Here is a 9,003-nt window from a genome sequence, read left to right as displayed (position 1 = left end):
ACACCCATCACTTTTATTAGCCTGAACCGACTCACACGACCACTCCTAGCTGCGTGGGAGGCTGGGAAATGTATCGATAGTTTATAGCCACATACCCTGCTACTATTCTAGGGGACTGCACTGCTAAAAGGAGCAGAGTGGATGGGGAGGGGGCAGTCAGAAGTCTGTCAGAACTTATCACTTGGTCATCAGGTATTACGTGTGTAATTATTAATCTCATGGCTCTGCTCCCCCACCTGGATTGTAAGCTCCATGTGGGCAAAGATGTCTAACTCGCTTGTCACTCTGTTTCCAGGGGCCCAGGATGCTATCCACAAATATTTATTAAATATTAGAAGCGAGGAAAAGATTGAGGAAGAAAAGGAGAATTACCGCCCAAGGTCTTTGCCCTCCAGCAAAGACCCACACCCTGGGGCAGGCAACCCACAAACGGGAGGATAATCATAGCTGTGTGCCTCCTGAAGCAGGCGCTCTGTAGGGCCCTCCCCTGGGGTCTTCTCACTGACTGTCAAGCTCTGTTCTCGTCCCCTCTCAGCCTGGGCCTGCCTGTCTCTGGGCCCTCTGCTCTCAGGCAGGCAGGCCCCCGAACAATGCTTTGTGGTTCTATCTGTCCACGTGTCCACACGGGCACTTGGCATAGTTCACATAGGACAGGCCAATGCCCAGCTGACACCCCTGCTGCAGAATCCTCCCCTATAATTACCACATCTGCTTCACATGAACCCACCCACCTCAGGGAAGCCACTGTAACCTCCTCTCCCCTCCCCTCGTATCACACAAGATCCTACTTTTGTCTTGGGCTACTTGAGTGATAGAGGCCAGATTCCATCTCTGGATAAGGGACTGAGCAGCTCTCTACCTCGGGGCAAAGGACCACATCCTCAAATGAATGCTCCTTGCTTCAGATGGACTGACAAGATACCCAAACCGGCACTTCATGTGTTGGCATTCTAGACTCGATGGAATTATCCAGTCGCCTAGAATAGCTGCAATGATTGAGATCTGAGACAACATTTGAGCCTTTAAAACACTGTGCAACTCAACAGACAGTAAACGTTTGGAGACAGACAGTTTTAGGTTCATGTACCACTCAACCTCTTACTAGCTGTGCAACCTAGGGCAAATGACTTAACCTCTCTGAACCTCGATTTCCTATCTGTAAAACATGAACAATAATAGTACCTACCTCATAGGGTTTTGTGAGGATTAAGTAAGCTATATATTGGGCTGGCTAAGAAGTTCGTTCGTGTTTTTCCCAAGATTTTACAGAAAAACCCAAACGAACTTTTTGGCCAACCCAATATTTTATGTAATGTCTGGTTCTGATGTGAGTGTGAATTTTTTTAATGGACACAAATTCCTTCCCACTCCTCCTGTGAAGAGGTGAAGGACATGTCTTCTCCCATTGAGTCTGTGGACTTGTGGCCACTTCGGCCACCAAAGTGCCATGCAAGTGCCCTCCGTGGCTAGGTCAGGGAAGGCCATCCAGGTTCTGCCTCCCCTCGGGGGCTCCCATGCAGGGAGTCTGACTAACCCAGCTCATCATGCTGGAGAGTCCACACGTAGACGCTCCAGGGAACAACCGGGCGCAGCTCTTGGTGCTCCCAGTGGACAGCCAGACGTCAGCCACGTAACGGAGCCTGCGTGGACACCTAGCCCAGTATATCCTGCAGACGACAAGCATCTGACTGCAACCTCCGCAAGAGCCACGCAGCTGAGCCCTTTCCAGATTCCTCACCCACAAAATCATGAGCGAAGTGAAAGTTTACACCAGTTTATACCAGTCTATGAAGTGTTAGGGCAGGTTATTATATAGCAACAGCAACCAGAACAACGAGCAACAGGAAGTGCTAGCAAATATTAATACTGGGCTTCCCTGGTGGCGCAGTGGTTGAGGGTCTGCCTGCCGATGCAGGGGACACAGGTTCATGCCCTGGTCCGGGAAGATCCCACATGCCACGGAGCGGCTGGGCCCGTGAGCCATGGCTGCTGAGCCTGCGGTCCGGAGCCTGTACTCCGCAACAGAAGAGGAAAAAAAAAAGAATACTGACGCAGCTTCTAAATCCCATAAGCCCTAGAATCGAGCCTCCTGCTTTCCATGGTGTGAATACCCCAGGGTGTCACAGTTCAACCCATCTGGCTACACTTAAGAGTTCCCCCTCTTCAGAGCCTGGTTTCTTTCAGTTCTCTGCTAGGTTTCCTGTCTAACTTCTAGATCAAGACAGTCTGAATAAACTTTAGATAAACACTTAAAATTATTTCCTGGAAGCTCACCAAACCAAACATGTGAATCCTCCCCTGTCTGCACAAGTGAAAACAAGTTATATAATTTCTGTTTCCCGGGGTGGAAAGGGCTATGCAAGACACAGAACACTGGGACTGCTGCCTGTCGTCTGGAATCGCATTTTAAATAAATAGACGAAGCAAACTGCACAGAAATGATGAATAATGAAATAGTAGGAGTAGAAATTAAAGAGCAGTGGGAACTACAGGAGCTATTTCTGTCCCTCACTGAGAATTCCTAAAGGCTTAGGCTAGGTGTTTATTTCTCAGGGAGCGGATTATTTTTAACGGCTTTGAATATGACGCCTCCATGACACCCATTACTCCCAAACGCCTGCAACGTACTTCTCAGATCTAACCATCACTGCAGGGTCGAGGCTCACATTGAATGTGTGTGTTTTTCCTTCAGCTATTTTAAGTGTTCCATCAGCTTTCTCGATTATTTATGGAATTCCTTCTCTGATGAGGCAGTTATTTTCTGTAGAAACTGGAATTATTTTACATTCCACCTTTTTCCTCCTTTCTGCTTTCTCCACTGTCACAACACATTCCAGTCCATCCATTTAGCACGGTGTCATCTGGGATGGCATGAGGATCTTCCTGAAGATGGATAATAAACAGAGGTCAAATTTGAACAGGAGGAACATCATGTCCGTGGCCATGCCTTCTTCTACTCCGTGCCCTCAGGGTATCTCGTGGCATGTTTAAGAAACGTTTTGCAGATGTGTAAGTATTTTTAAAACATGCAGGATTCTGAAATCGTTGTGGCAATCACTATTTTTTTAAATGCACGCGAGTATTTGGAAAATTAAAATTAGACAGTCGGTGCTGTGGTGTCCTGCTGCCCACACTTGACTGATTACCAGAACCACATAGTGATTTTGTAAAAGTGCAGACTCCTGGATTTTGCCTCAGAAAAATGGAAAAAGAGACTCTGGGAAAGGGGTTCAAGAATTCATGTGTACCCTAAAATCTTCCCAGTGATTTGATGGCCAGCCAGCTCCGAAAGCCTCACCCACCTGCATCTACGCCCTCCATAAAACGTCAAGAGGAAGGAGCTGTAAGCAAGCAGACAACAGATGAGTCACAGGACTGAGGTTCACCCAGAAAGCTGCCAGGCCTGGATAGGACTAAACAGAGCCTCCTCCTTCCACTTGTGCAACTAACAAACAAACATCTTTCAAGGATCCAGAATGAATGAATTATAAGACAGCAGGGAACAGAGGAACATGACTTATTCTCTGCCATCAAGAAACTCAGAATCTACTTATTCATTCATTCATTCATTCACCAAGTATTTACTGAGCACCTGCTCTGTACTGGGTACTGCTCCAGACGCTGGTGAAACAATACCTAACAGACATGGTTCCTGTCCTCCCAGGATAATGGTATTTAGCACAGGCTACTTTCCTTCTGTAGGAAGGTAAACAGGTAACACATGAGTTTGACTTTGACAACTTCATTAGGCAGTTCATTCGGCAGAAGCAAGACAGCACCTGTACGAGCCTGACAGCGAGTGTCTCCTTAAATTCTGCAGCCCAGACACTCACTTGCCTTGCCCTGGTCCCAGTTGTGAGGTTCAGAGGTGCCACAGGTGGGATCCCAGCATGTGCAAAGGCAAGAAGATGCTGAAGATTATTCAGAAAATGATGAAGAATCTAGAGCGGCTTAAGTACAGAACGCACAGGGTAGGGGAGTGGCTGGAGAGTCTGCTGTGGCTGAGGGGAGAGTCCAACTGCAGCCTACGGACAGTTGTGAAATTCTTTTCACGTCGGATGTTTTTTCTCTGTCTGTATGACAATCAGATTATCCTTTTGATTTTTTAAAAAGATCACTCTGACAGCAGCTTAAAAATGAGAGAGAGGGGGAAATCCTTGGACCAAGAAACAAAGCAGCTATTACAGTAGTGCCAGAAAAAGGTAATAAACGTTTCAATTGAAGCAATGGCCTAAATGGAAAGAAAGCCTTGGTGCTCAAAGCTATAGGGATGCCGACAAGAGAGGAAAACTCTAGGGCCACCCAACTAAGGAGTCTAACTATACTCTTCAGTGGAAACACACAAAGAGAATAACATAAACTTGCCTCTTTCATCCTTAGCGCTGCCTAGAATTTTTTAGATTTCTTAAAAAAATTCACTACCACAAACCAGCTCTCACATAGGTTTGTGGTCCAAATACACACTAATTATGTGATAAACACACACACACTCACACACACACCTCAAGTACAGAATTTAATTTAAAGTTACCCCTGGCGGGACTTCTCTGGTGGCACAGTGGTTAAGAATCCGCCTGCCAATGCAGGGGACACGGGTTTGAGCCCTGGTCCGGGAAGATCCCACATGCCAGGGGGCAACTAAGTCCGTGCGCCACAACTACTGAGCCTGTGCTCTAGAGCCCACAAGCCACAACTACTGAGCCCACGTGCCACAACTACTGAAGCCTGCGCACCTAGAGCCCGTGCTTCACAAGAGAAGCCACCACAATGAGAAGCCTGTGTACCGCAACGAAGAGTAGCCCCCACTCTCCACAACTAGAGAAAGCCCGCGTGCAGCAACAAAGACCCAATGCAGCCAAAATAAATAAATAAAAATTAATTAATTAAAAAGTAAATAAATAAAAATAATAAAGTCAGCCCTGGGGTAGCTATACGCCAAGGTAAATGGCAGAAGCAAACACAAACCCTCACTGGAGTAACAGCATCATCCCAGACCTCAAAAAATTCTCATAGATAAAGTTCCAAGGAAAACAAACAGCTCACAGTATAAAAGTACTAAACATGGAGAAACAACATACCACAAGTGAGAGCCAGGAAAAACAACAAACCATATAGTCAATCCCACAAAGACTTCAGATACTGGAACCCTACAATACAAAATGAAAAATAACAATGTTTTACATGTTTAAGGAAAATGACAACTTTGAAAATATGCACCAGGATGCACCTCACAGAGACAAAGAGAGACAAATATAAAATAGAGGTCTGAAGGCATAGAGGATACAAAAGGGTCCAACTTACGTCCACTTGCAGTTTCAGGTGGAAACAATAGAGGCAGTGAGTGGAAGCACTATTTACAGAATTGGTGAAAGACAGCAATCGTCACATCAAGGGGTTTTTTAGAAATTCTCACTGAGACAAAGCAGTGAAGCTTCCGAACACCAAAGAAAAAGAGAAGATCATAAAAAGGGAGAAAAAAATATCATCAACTTAGGAATGGCAATTATAGTTGAACTCAGAGAAGCAAAAATGAAAGCTGACAGTGAAACAATGTATTTAATGTGCATGAAGAAAATAAATGCCAGCCTAGATTTTTATACCCAAAGAAACTTCTTTCAAGAACAAGGAAGAATTAAAGTCAGTTTCTTGAAAGAATTTAGGTCAAAAACTGAAGGAGTTTACCACCAATAGTCCTTTGGTAAAGAAAATTCTAAAGGATGTACTTCAGGCCTAAGGAAACATATCCCTGATCAAAGATCTAAGACTCAAGAAAGATAGTGGTCAAAGATGTTAGTAAACATGTGAGGAAATCTAAACAAATACGAACTGTTTAAAACAACAGTAATAATGGATAATGAGAGAGAAGGCAGGACAGAACTAGAATGCTGAAAAAGAATAACATATAAACTGAGAGAGGATGATGAGAATTATAATATTCTATGATCAATGTATTGTCAGGAAGAAGGCAAAAATATATACAAACTTTAGACTTTGTTAAATAGGCACGTTAAAATATAAATGGTTATGACCAAAATAATATACATAAAACATAAAACTTCTAAACAGGGGGAAAATGGAATGAGATAAAAGGGAACATATATCTTATACAATATGTATACATAATATAAAGGTAATGATACATGATTTTTCCACTTTGTTCTATATCCATATAGATCTATCTATATAAATTGGGAGATTGGGATTGATATATACACACTACTATATATAAAATAGATAACTAATAAGGACCTACTGTATAGCACAGGGAACTCTACCCAATACTCTGTAATGACCTATATGGGAAAAGAATCCAAAAAAGAGGGGATATATGTACATGTATAACTGATTCACTTTGCTGTACACCTGAAACTAACGCAACACTGTAAATCAACTATGCTCTAAAAAATAATAATAAAATAAAATAAGGATATATAAAGAGACAGAATCAACAAACCTAAAAATCAGTCCTTTGGAAAGATACTAAAATTGTCAAATGTCTGTCAACCCTAGCCAAGAAGAAAGCAGGCACAGATAAAAAAGCACCACAGATAAATCATGTCAAGAATGAAACAGAACAGGTGTTGGCCTTGTTCTCCGCCTTTCTGTTTTTCTGTTTGCAGACACCGCCCTGCTCTCATCAGCCTCCAGCCCACAGTCTCCTTGAGACCTAACACCACGCCTTCAATTAAGTTGCAGAGCTCTAATGGAGAGATATTCGCAAGTTGATGCTGAAATTGCCAAACAGTCTGTGACTATCAAGACCATGTTGGAAGATTTGGGAATGGATGATGAAGGAGATGATGACCCAGTCCCTTTGCCAAATGTTAATGCAGCAATATTAACAAGGTCTTTCAGTGGTGCACCCACCACAAGGATGATCCGCCTCCTCCTGAGGATGGTGAGGACAAAGAAAAGTGAACAGATGATATCCCTGTTTGGAATCAAGAATTCCTGAAAGTTGACCAAGGAACACTTTTTGAGCTGATCCTGGCTGCAAACTACTTAGACATCAAAGGTTTGCTTGATGTTATCTGCAAGACGGTTGCCATTATGATCAAGAGGAAAACTCCTGAGGAGATTCGAAAGACATTCAATATCAAAAATGATTTTACGGAAGAAGAGGAAGCCCAGGTACCCAAAGAGAACCAGTGATGTGAGGAGAAGTGAAATTTTGTGCCTGACGCTGTAACACTGTAAGAATTGTTCCAAATACTAGTTGCAGTGCTCTGTTTATAATTGTTAATATTAGAAAAACAGTTGACAAATGCAGCAGCAAATCAATTTTATTAGTGGAATATTGTCCTCATTGCATGTGTAGTTTCAGTACAGATTCCAAACCTATGGCTGAGTTTCTTCTAGTATGATCAAAAGTTTCTTTTTTCTTTGCTCTGAATAAAACTGAACTGTTGATTCTCTATAGAAAGTGGCATTTTGGGCTTTCCCTCTTTTTGTAAAGCAATTTCTGCCTAGTTTATTGTCCAGTTAACTTTAGTGACTTTTGAAAGTTGACATTGTAAATAAGACAACTTGCAAAAAAAATTAAAAACAAAGGTTATGCCAGTCTCTAAAAATGAGTTGTGGAGAATTCCCTCTTTTTCTTCTTTCTGGAAGATTTTGTGTAAAATTTCAAGGATCTATTCCTTGAAATGTAAAAGAATTTGTCAAAAAAGTTTTGGGGCCTGATATTTCTTCACAAGAAGTTCTTTAAACAAAAAAAAAGGTTTATAGGGGTTTTAGTTCTTGTTCGATTAGTTTTGGTAAGTTTTATTTTAGTAATGTAAACATTTCGAATTTATTGGCATAAAATTAATTATAATACATATGAAGATCCTGAGCACATCTCCTCCCGTGGGCACACCAAAACCACAGCTACATGTAGAACAAGTCTCCCTGAGAACGACCTGAAGACTAGCGGGACAGCCCTTATAGGGATATTAAGAATAAACCATACTGAGACAGGAAGGAGGGGCGGAGACATAATCTAGTCAGGACCCACACCCCCAGAGCAGCAATCCACAAATAGGAGGGGATATCACAAACTCAGAGGTCCCCCCTAAGGATGAGGGGTTTGGGCTCCACACTGGGCACTCCAGGCCCAGGGTGCAGCACAGGGAAGACGAACCCCCATAACTGGCTTTGAAAACCAGCAGGGTTTACATCCAGGAGAGCCTGAGGGCTGTAGGAAACCAAGACTCCACTCTTAAAGGGGTTAAAAGGGTCACACACAAGCTCATCGGCACAAAGCAGCAGGTTAAAAAGAGCCTGGAGCTTTAGCCATCCTGCCAAGACTGCCTCAGAAGCCCCCAACCCATGCCCAGATCAAGCTCCAGCCCTCCTGACAAGGCAGCAGCCCCCCCCCCCGCCTGCCTTGGGAGAAACCCCAGCACACACCCAGCTCCAGATCCAGCCCTCCCACCAAAGCTGCAGGCGCACACGGTCTGCATAGGGACGTGCCTACTCAAGGCCATGCCTTCAAGACGAGGAGAGGTAACTGTTTCACCTACCTTATAGAAACAGACACAGAAAACCAGGCAAAATGAGATAACAAAGTAATTTGTTCCAGAAGTAGAGTCACAGATGTAGAAACAAACATGGTTACCAAGGGATGGGGGGGTGGGAGGGATAAACTGCAAGACTGGGATTGACATATACACACTACTATATATAAAATAGATAACTAATAAGGACCTACTGAATAGCACAGGGAACTCTACTCAACACTCTGTAATGGCCTATATGGGAAAAGAATCTAAAAAAAGTGGACATATGTATAACTGATTCACTTTGCTATACACCTGACACTAAGACAACGTTGTAAATCAACTATACTCCAATAAAAATTTTTTAAAAAAAGTAATTTGTTCCAAATGAAAGAACAAAATAAAACCCCAGGAGAAAATCCTAATGAAATGGTTGTAAATAATTTATCTGATAAAGAGTTCAAAGCAACAGTAATAAAAATGCTCACCAGGGCTTCCCTGGTGGCGCAGTGGTTGAGAGACC

At 43.1% G+C, this 9,003-nt stretch overlaps 1 pseudogene; it reads left to right on the top strand.

The window, feature by feature from the left end:
* The first annotated feature begins 1,544 nt into the window (after positions 1–1,544).
* LOC115863504 (S-phase kinase-associated protein 1 pseudogene) lies at positions 1,545–7,167 on the top strand (annotated as a pseudogene).
* Positions 7,168–9,003: the final 1,836 nt, after the last annotated feature.

This window comes from Globicephala melas, chromosome 4, assembly GCF_963455315.2.
Source record: "Globicephala melas chromosome 4, mGloMel1.2, whole genome shotgun sequence".
Classification (NCBI taxonomy): domain Eukaryota; kingdom Metazoa; phylum Chordata; class Mammalia; order Artiodactyla; family Delphinidae; genus Globicephala; species Globicephala melas.
This window is presented reverse-complemented; position numbering and strand designations above follow the sequence as displayed.